At 43.6% G+C, this 9,140-nt stretch overlaps 1 long non-coding RNA gene across 1 annotated transcript; it reads right to left on the reverse strand.

The window, feature by feature from the left end:
- Positions 1-1,039: 1,039 nt before the first annotated feature.
- Positions 1,040-4,989, reverse strand: LOC117519540. Its single transcript, XR_004563336.1, has 4 exons — positions 4,757-4,989; positions 4,154-4,263; positions 2,053-2,288; positions 1,040-1,082 (listed from the first exon to the last, which is right to left on the reverse strand). It is a non-coding gene; the product is annotated as an uncharacterized LOC117519540 (long non-coding RNA).
- Between the last annotated feature and the right edge of the window lie 4,151 nt (positions 4,990-9,140).

Here is a 9,140-nt window from a genome sequence, read left to right on the forward strand (position 1 = left end):
TTATGAAGAATACAAACAATATGGCACTCTATGGTAAATCTGCATGAACAGTTCTGAAAAACTGAGTGAGTGTGCAAGAAGAAGAAGAGTGAGGAAAGCCATCAAGACACCCAGACAACCCAGAAGTTATAGGCTTGCGTGGCTGTGATTGGAGAAATTATGCACAGTTCAAGCTTTGCATTTTGTATCACCAGTTATCCATCTTCATGATGAAGTTGTATAGAGGAGGATTTTCTTAAAAAAGAAGACCTGAACCTTTAGCTACAAATTGCCAGAAGATACACCTGAGATGCCTGGATTTGATCTGTTTTGGTGAAAGAAAATCCTTCTGTGCTCTACTCCACTATGAAGCTAAGATTAGTGATGCAAAATGCAAAGCTTGCACTGTGCACAATTTCTCCAGTCACAGCCACGTAAGCCTATTAACTTCTCCTAAGTTGTCTGGGTGTCTTGGTGGCTCCTTGTAAATCACTGCAGAGGTGTTATCAGGTTGTGAAAACAGTGTTTTCAGTTTTCAAAGTGTTTTTCAGTAGCTTTTACATAATATATGATAGACATGTTAGATTTACACAGAAATGAAGCTGTTTTGAAGTGGATTCTGCCATGTTGGATTCGCAGCCAGAGACCAGACGTCACGGTGCCTCTCTACTGTGACACCCCCCCCCCAAAAAAAAAACAGATTTGCAAGATTGTTAGTTTTTCAAACCTGTAATCTGGGTCAGGAAAAAGTTCAGGATGGTCCCGTCTATACTTCTTTGATTCTGCTCGGACAGGACATCTTCGGATTATGGCACAATTGTAGAAATAATGGTAGTACTGTCCATTGATGTAATTTTTATTGCAGTTGCCATGACAACTCTAAATTTGTGGCACGTCCCTGGCAATTGACAGTTCCTGACTTGTCCTGGCTGCCAAAGATAAACAGGAGCCGTAGCGTTCAAGCCGCCCCTGACAATGACTGTTACTGTATACTTCCCTTGTTCCATTCCAGGGGTGTATGCAGTTAAGGTATTGATTAGGGCATTCCTCTGGTGCCTGGTTCCCTCGTCCTCACCATCAAGTCTGTCATTAGTACTCTTGAGCTGCAAGTTGAAAATTTCCTTTGTTAGTCATAAGCAATTATATACATTTTTCTGTTCAGATATTGTATAATTTGAGCTACATGGTCATAACTGGTATTCAACTCAGCACCTTATTGGACAGGCCCTATATTTTTAACAAGCTGTTTATATTGCTTCCAGAATTTTCTCAATTTAGTTATCAATTAGGTATACCACACAGGTGAAAGCAGATCAGACAAAAATGATTAATCCTCTGTACCCACTGTTATTTGTGTAAAGGACTTTTCACACCACATGCTTTGGAAGCATCAGAGGCGCCACAAATCGGTCTAAAAAGTATTTTCAATGAAACGCGTTGCTTTTTAGAGGCGTCTGAAGCGTCACGTCAAAAGCGAGCTAAACCATCGCTTCTGCCGGGAGTGTGCACATTCCTGCTTGTCAACAGGCTGACGTGGTAAAAGTTCAACCCAATCCAACTTTTGCCGCTCTGAACTGTGACAAAGCTTCACACTGTCCAAAAGAAACAATGTGTCGGGTCCAAACATGGAAGACTAGCGGCAGAAACCACTGATGCCTACAAAACAGGAAGGTGTCACAGGACTGCTCATTTATACAGAGCAGTTTTCTGAAGAAAAATCCTTGCAAATGCTTTTTTTAAACCTCAAAATTAATTTGACTGCTGTATTAAAGCTTTTTCGTGGTTCATCGACGCACATACAACATGGCGATCACTCAGCTTTCCTCTGGAGAAAGAAAAAAAAAAACATCTGAGCAAAAGTCTCCGTCCCCTTGCCACACGGAACGCGTCGGGGGTGTGGGAGGCGTTGACGTGACGCGTTGCCTGATGCGTATAAAGCATGCAATGTGAAAGGCTTTAGTTACCGTATTTCCATAAATACAGCATGTTTCATAATATACTGTGTAAAAAATGAAACAGCAAAACTTTATTAAGGTGATGAGGATCTAACAAACAGAAAACACATTAACTCACTTCTTTGAGTGACTTTACTGGAAGGCCCATTACTTCCAGGCAGTGCTTGGAATTGGTTCAAGCCCACACTTCTGGTTTAGCTGGCCATTCTTCGGATGATCATCTTAGCAGCGTCCACATTTTTCTCTCTCCTGGTATGTCTGGGAACCGACACTTTCAGGGACAGTCCAAGGATGCAGTGCACCAACTCTGTCATTTAGCTGTTTGATACTGTGAATGATGTCATTCTGCTTCTCCTGGAACACAAAATGTATATAGATCCATATGTTACAACCTTAATACAGAAGTTCTCACTTTACATTAAATCCTATGCTTCACAAAGGATTAAACCAATGCTGTTGACCTTTCATCTTCAGCACAGACAAATCTGTGAATGAACTGAGTGATGAAAGTAAGTAGGTAAGTAAGTCCCTTCGGCTGCTCCCTTGTTTGCACTCGGGGTCGCCACAGCAAATCTGAGGTGGATCTGCATGTTGAATTGGCACAGGTTTTACGCCGGATGCCCTTCCTGATGCAACTCCACATTACATGGAGAAATGTGGCAGGGGTGGGATTTGAGCCCGGAACCTTTTGCACTGAAACCAAGCGCATTAACCACTTGGCCACCACTCAGTGATGAAAGTGAGCCATGGAGGAAAAAAACAACAAAAAAAAAAAAAAAACAAACTTGAAAGATCTTGGCAAGGCCCTGATGGTTGGTCAGGTGGTTGTCCCCCAGAAAAATGTGAAATCTCAAATGCATTCTGGTTAGTGCTGTAGGTATCAATTATTTTAGCAGTCAAGTATTCTATCGATTATTCTGGCGATTAATCGAGTAATCGGATAAAAAGTACTTTTGCGTTTTAAACAACATCAATGGGCTGTCTATAAGCAATGACACGTCACTGTCATTTTGCTGAAATGGCGATGGGATGTAGCCTTCTATTTTGTTTTGTCCAATTTGTAAAAATTAACCAAGTTTTTTTTTTTTTTAAATGAAGGTTGATGGACTGGGTCCCTGCGTGATTTTTTTTATCCCTCTTTCTCTTCAGCAGATGCATTTCAGCTGGAGGTTGAAACATGCAGCATCGCAGTCAGTTTTTATTATTTAAGTTACCGTGTTCGTGAAGTGTTGTGTGTTGCCCAAAAACGCATCATTAAAAAGTGAAACACTCAGTGTGAGTCTGAGGTAAACACAGAAGAAAGAGTGGACTTCTGCTGTTTGTCAATGTAGCCGGGGACAGAGCTGTGACTCGCCCGGTCTGAGAGCTCCTCACGCTGGGCAGAGAGAGACAACAGCTGGCCACCGGGTCAATAGTCCCTCCCCACGTAGAGCAGAAAAATAGACAAACACACTGCTTCGCTTTAAATGCACAGTAAGTCTATTTCAGATGATCAGTATGGACCATCTTTCTCTTAAAAGGCTTTATTTTTCTCTGTCACGTTGGAAAGCGGTAGCTATCGTTGCTAATTTGATTAGCTGTTATGCTCGCCTTTTGTTTTTTTTTCTGCGGATGTTGCAGCGCCACACACAGGCCTGACATATGTGCTACAACATTAAACGAAGCTTCGAGGAACAGAATTTGCCTCAAACATTTTTTGTAATCGAATTATTCAAGTTACTCGACTCATCGTTTCAGCCCTAATTCTGGTGCTTTCTCAGGTCTATTTACCCACCAAAAGAATCTCAAAAATTTTTTTTTTTTTGGACAGATCACTTTTCCCACACCAGATAAGGTGGTAAACCTCAGTAGTATAGCATACAAGTCCTCCTGTTTCAAGTGTATGGTACCATAGACAGTATGCACACACTATGCAAATGAAACATTATGCAAGGGACATAGAAACTGAGTTTTTATAAAAGGAATTCTGTAACTTTATATCAGCAATAAATAAACATGTCAATTAAGTAACAAGACCTGTAAATTATTTCTTTAAATAAGGAAAGTTAGTATATACAACTTCATTACTGGCAGATTTTACTGTATTTTCAAATTATATCCCAAATAGAACAGAATATTTCTTGCCAGAAATTTTGAATATTTTGCTTGCTGAATGTGAATTTTTAGAATCTTCTGGCACAAGACACTGAACAATCTTATTTAACCATTATAGTACAAACCTCGGGATAAAGATCGGGCTGATGTGAATCAACTGCAGGCACACACTCAACCGACTGGTCAGATGGAGGATTCAGTGATTTAACAACTCTTAAGGCAGCAGGCATGGTTACTGTGGTGGGGAACAAACAATGATCGAAAATATTATCAAACTTATCTTTATAAAGTCTCTTTCTGGGCACTGACATTACTTAAACTTAAACTTAAAGACAGAGTATATATATTAGTCATGGTCATAAAAAGTTATGTATATTTTAAATTTAGCATTTATTTAAGCAAATTAGTCCCTTTGAGATCGAGACCTCTTTTATAAGTGACCTGGACAATTATAAAGTTTCCAATTCACCCAACCTGCATGTCCTTGGAAGTGAGATGCCCACACACCTTACTGACACCTTTAGGCTTCTGGCTTAATATCAGAATAAATTAAAACATGGACAAAATATGAATTAGGCCTGTGCCTCTCTGTGGCTAACGTTAGCTCCGTGCTAGTCAAAAATGTGCTGGCTTGGTTCTCATTAGTCCATGTCTGGCATAATCAAGCTTCAAGCAAGTTCTGTCTTTTCTGTCTAAAATGGGTTTGCGCTCACATCAGGTTCCATTACCTTGTGATGACTGTAGGAAGGCCTCGCCATTTGAAGTTAGCTGCTAACTCGTGGTTGTGTTGGTTTTCTGTGATCCAGTCGATGATCATCCAGCGTTAGTCTCCTCTTCTGCTCTCAGTGGTCTCTTAATCGTAGTATAGAGACTGAACAGGCAAATTACCGTCTTGAACATAAACTTTTATTTGCCAAAAGAGAGCGGAGAGCATGCAGCACTGTTAGTTAGCCAAGTCGTGTTCTTCTTCTTCTTTGTTAAACAGCGGGTTTTGACCCAACTCGGTGCACCACTGCCACCAACTGTTTGGTGGAGAGCACTACAAGCTTTTTTTTTTTTTTTTTTTTTTTTTTTTTTTTTTTACCAGAATGAGAATGTTGCATTTTACATTCAGAAATGATTGTATCCAGGTGTTATAATGTGTACAATGTACATGTTTTACCCTGGATAATTATAATATCATGCCTCACTGAAAACATGAATTGAGCAGCTAGCTGATTACTGATTACTAATTTCAGCTGAAATTAAAGGAATCAGAAAGGAAGAAATATGTTATGGTAATAATTCCCACCAAACACTGTTAGACTGTGACATGTGTGACTATTCATCTCATGTTCAGCATGTTTGTTTAAAAACATGTCTGATAATGTTTGAACTGCAAGTTGTGAAGTGACCAGTAAAAAATATTATTTGTCTATGAGCTGTTTTATTTAAATGTCAATGTTTCCTGCTCATGCATGTTGAAAACATTATGTTGTAAATCAATTTTAATACCTTTAATGTATTTTTCCTTATTTCCAAAAATGCTAAAGATATTATGCTTTTAGAAAATATGGCAAAATGTATGTAACTCAGGTCTGTCGGACTTCTGGATAATAAGCTGCCATTGCAATCTGTTTCCATAAAAAAAAAACATATTTCAGTAGCTGACAATCACAGTCTGTAGTGATGTAAATTTTTTATTGCAAAAATAATATTCCAATTAACAGAGTGCATGTTTATGCAAGTTGCCCCAAGACATGTTTCTGAGTTAGCTCTGTCAGTTTATCACAGTAATCTTGAAATTATACGAGGGTAGGCTGAAAAGTTCTAAGGCTCACTATAATGCAGTTAATGCATTACTCCTTCATGGGGAGCCTTAGAACTTTTCAGCCTGCTCTCGTATATTCAGTAGGTCTGAATAAATCATAAATCGACATATTATTGGTTACCATGAGTGTTGAAATCATTTCCTATTGTTCATTCTACCTATGTTTGCACACATAATTTAAATGGAGTCCAACATTAACTTTCTGTAGGCAGTAAATGATATTTAATGTTTTCCTGTAATATGAAATTTTACAAAATAATTGTAATAATTAAATAATAATTTAATTTATACTTTTATTTAGAGGCAAGCTTTACACATACAACATGAACATTATGTGAATGTTCGCAAACACACTGAACATTAAGCATACATTCTATAAACATTTGATTGATTTTTGCAAATGTTTGCTTACATGTTTGTCTAATGTTTGCTTTCATGCAAACATTAGACAAACATCACAAACATTATATCAACATTTGCAAACTTGCTGAACAGTAAATGAACATTCTATGAACGTTCACTTGATGTTCGCAAATTTTCGCTTCCATGCAAACATTAGACAAACATCACGAACGTTTGCAAACTTGCTGAACAGTAAACAAACATTATATGAACATTTGTTTGATGTTTGCAAATGTTCGCTTCCGGGTGGGTCCTAACTAAACACTGACTGTGGGATTACTGAGTGTGCGAACTCGCACTCATCAATACTGTTTCTGTTCTCTGCCAGCAGTACCGGGTCTGACTGCTGAAGACAGTGGCCACCTGGGGCGCAGAGCTTGGCGGCTCCGGTGTTCTTCAGATCCGTTGGTGGTGGAAGCTGTGTGGGATCCGGCTCTTCTCTCGCCAGACGTCTTCTATCTTCGAGCCTGCCCACACGTCACCTTGTGTATAATTGACATTCCACCATATTGTTATTGTCTGTACTTCGTTGTGCGATTCACAACATTAAATTGTTACTTTTTGGCTTATCCATTGTCCGTTCATTACCGCCCCCTGTTGTGGGTCCGTGTCACGACACTTTCACAACAGGAACAGGATTTCTCGGCCAGCGTCATGGATCCCGAGGGGCGTCAACCATCGCTTGAACAGCCAATGGAAGAGCGAGGTGCACAGGCGCCAGCAGGAGGCGTGTTAGGTGAGCTGCAGCACGTCTTAACCGCTTTTACTGCTCGGTTGGACTTAGTCACCGAGCAGAGCATTGTTCTCAATCGTAGGATGGAGGCTCTCACCGCCCAGGTGGAAGCGCATGCTCAGGGCGCGGCTGCAGCACCACCTCCTGCTGACCGAATGCCAGAGACAGACATTCTACTGGTCGTTCAACGAACCCCCCCACCTTCCCCTGAAGCATACATAAGCCCTCCGGAGCCGTACGGAGGCTGTGTGGAGACGTGCGCGGACTTCTTGATGCAGTGCTCGCTCGTCTTTTCACAGCGTCCCGTCATGTACGCGTCAGACGCTAGCCGGGTGGCTTACGTTATAAATCTGCTTCGAGGAGAGGCACGCGCCTGGGCTACGGCGCTCTGGGAGCAGAATTCACGGCTCCTAACAATTTACACTGAGTTTGTGAGGGAGTTCCGACAGGTGTTCGACCACCCTCACAGAGGCGAGACCGCTTCAAGCGTGCTGCTGTCGATACGGCAGGGGCATCGGAGCGCAGCGAAGTATGCAGTCGACTTCCGCATCGCGGCAGCGCGAGCCGGCTGGAATGCTGTTGCGCTCCGCGCCGCCTTTATAAACGGACTGTCTCTGGTCCTTAAGGAGCACCTGGTGGCGAAGGACGAGCCGTGGGATTTAGACGGGCTTATCGACCTGGTTATACGGTTAGACAACCGATTAACAGAACACTGACGGGAGCGAGACGAGGGGCGTGGTCAGGCACAAGCCGTCCCTCTTCCTCCCGGGTCCGAAAGGGAGCCGACTTCCCCACGCTCCACAGCCAGGGCTCTTCACGTGACGACAGCTCCCCCTGCTGACGTTGCTATGGAAACGAGCAGGGCCAAAAAGTGATCAGAGACAAAGGAGGCTGATCCGTGGAGAGTGTTTTCTCTGCAGCTCAACCGAGCACACACAGAGAGAATGCCCCAAACGGTCAAAACAGCAGCACTTGTCCTTAGAGACTGGGCTAAGGGTGGGTCACAACACCCATGCGGGGAAACCCCGAAGATCTGCACGAATCCCAGTCACGATCCTGAGCGGGGATCTAACCCTTCACGCCCCAGCACTAGTGGACACAGGGTCGGCGGGGAATCTGCTGGATAGCAGATGGGCAAAGGAGGTTGGGCTCCCTCTAGTGGCCTTACCGTCACCATTGTCGGTGCGGGCACTAGATGGCACCCTTCTTCCACTAATCACACACCAGACATAGCCAGTGACATTGGTGGTGTCTGGGAATCACAGGGAGGAGATTGTGTTTTATGTGACACCTTCTACCTCCCGAGTGATTTTGGGTTTTCCATGGGTGTTGAAACACAATCCCCGGATTGATTGGCCGTCTGGGGTTGTGGTTCAGTGGAGCGAAACCTGCCACCGGGAGTGTTTAGGATCCTCGGTTCCACCCGGTGTGACAGCTAAGGAGGAGGTTTAGTCCCCCCCCAATCTGGCGGCGGTGCCAGCCGAGTACCATGACCTTGCTGACGTCTTCAGCAAGGATCTGGCACTCACGCTGCCCCCACACCGTCCGTACGATTGTGCCATTGATGATACCGGGCGCTGAGTACCCGTCCAGCAGGCTGTACAACCTCTCACGTCCGGAACACGAATCAATGGAGACCTACATCCGGGACTCGTTAGCTGCCTGGTTGATCCGGAACTCCACCTCCCCGATGGGTGCTGGTTTCTTTTTTGTGGGCAAGAAGGACAGCGGACTCCGTCCATGCATTGATTACAGAGGGCTGAACGAGATCACGGTTCGCAACCGATACCCGTTACCCCTTAGGAATGCTTATCACCTGGTTCGGATCCGGGAGGGAGACGAGTGGAAGACGGCATTTAACACCCTGTTAGGTCACTTTGAGTACCTGGTCATGCCGTTCGGCCTCACCGATGCGCCCGCGACGTTCCAAGTGTTGGTTAATGACGTCTTGCGGGACTTCCTGCATCGGTTTGTCTTCGTATATCTAGACGATATACTCATCTTTTCTCTGGATCCTGAGACCCACGTCAAGCATGTACGTCAGGTCCTACAGCAGCTGTTGGAGAACCGGCTGTTTGTGAAGGGCGAGAAGTGCGAGTTCCACCGCACTTCTTTGTCCTTCCTGGGGTTCATAATCTCCTCCAACTCCGTCGCCCCTGATCCGGCC

This window comes from Thalassophryne amazonica, chromosome 10, assembly GCF_902500255.1.
Source record: "Thalassophryne amazonica chromosome 10, fThaAma1.1, whole genome shotgun sequence".
In the NCBI taxonomy this organism is placed as follows: Eukaryota; Metazoa; Chordata; class Actinopteri; order Batrachoidiformes; family Batrachoididae; genus Thalassophryne; species Thalassophryne amazonica.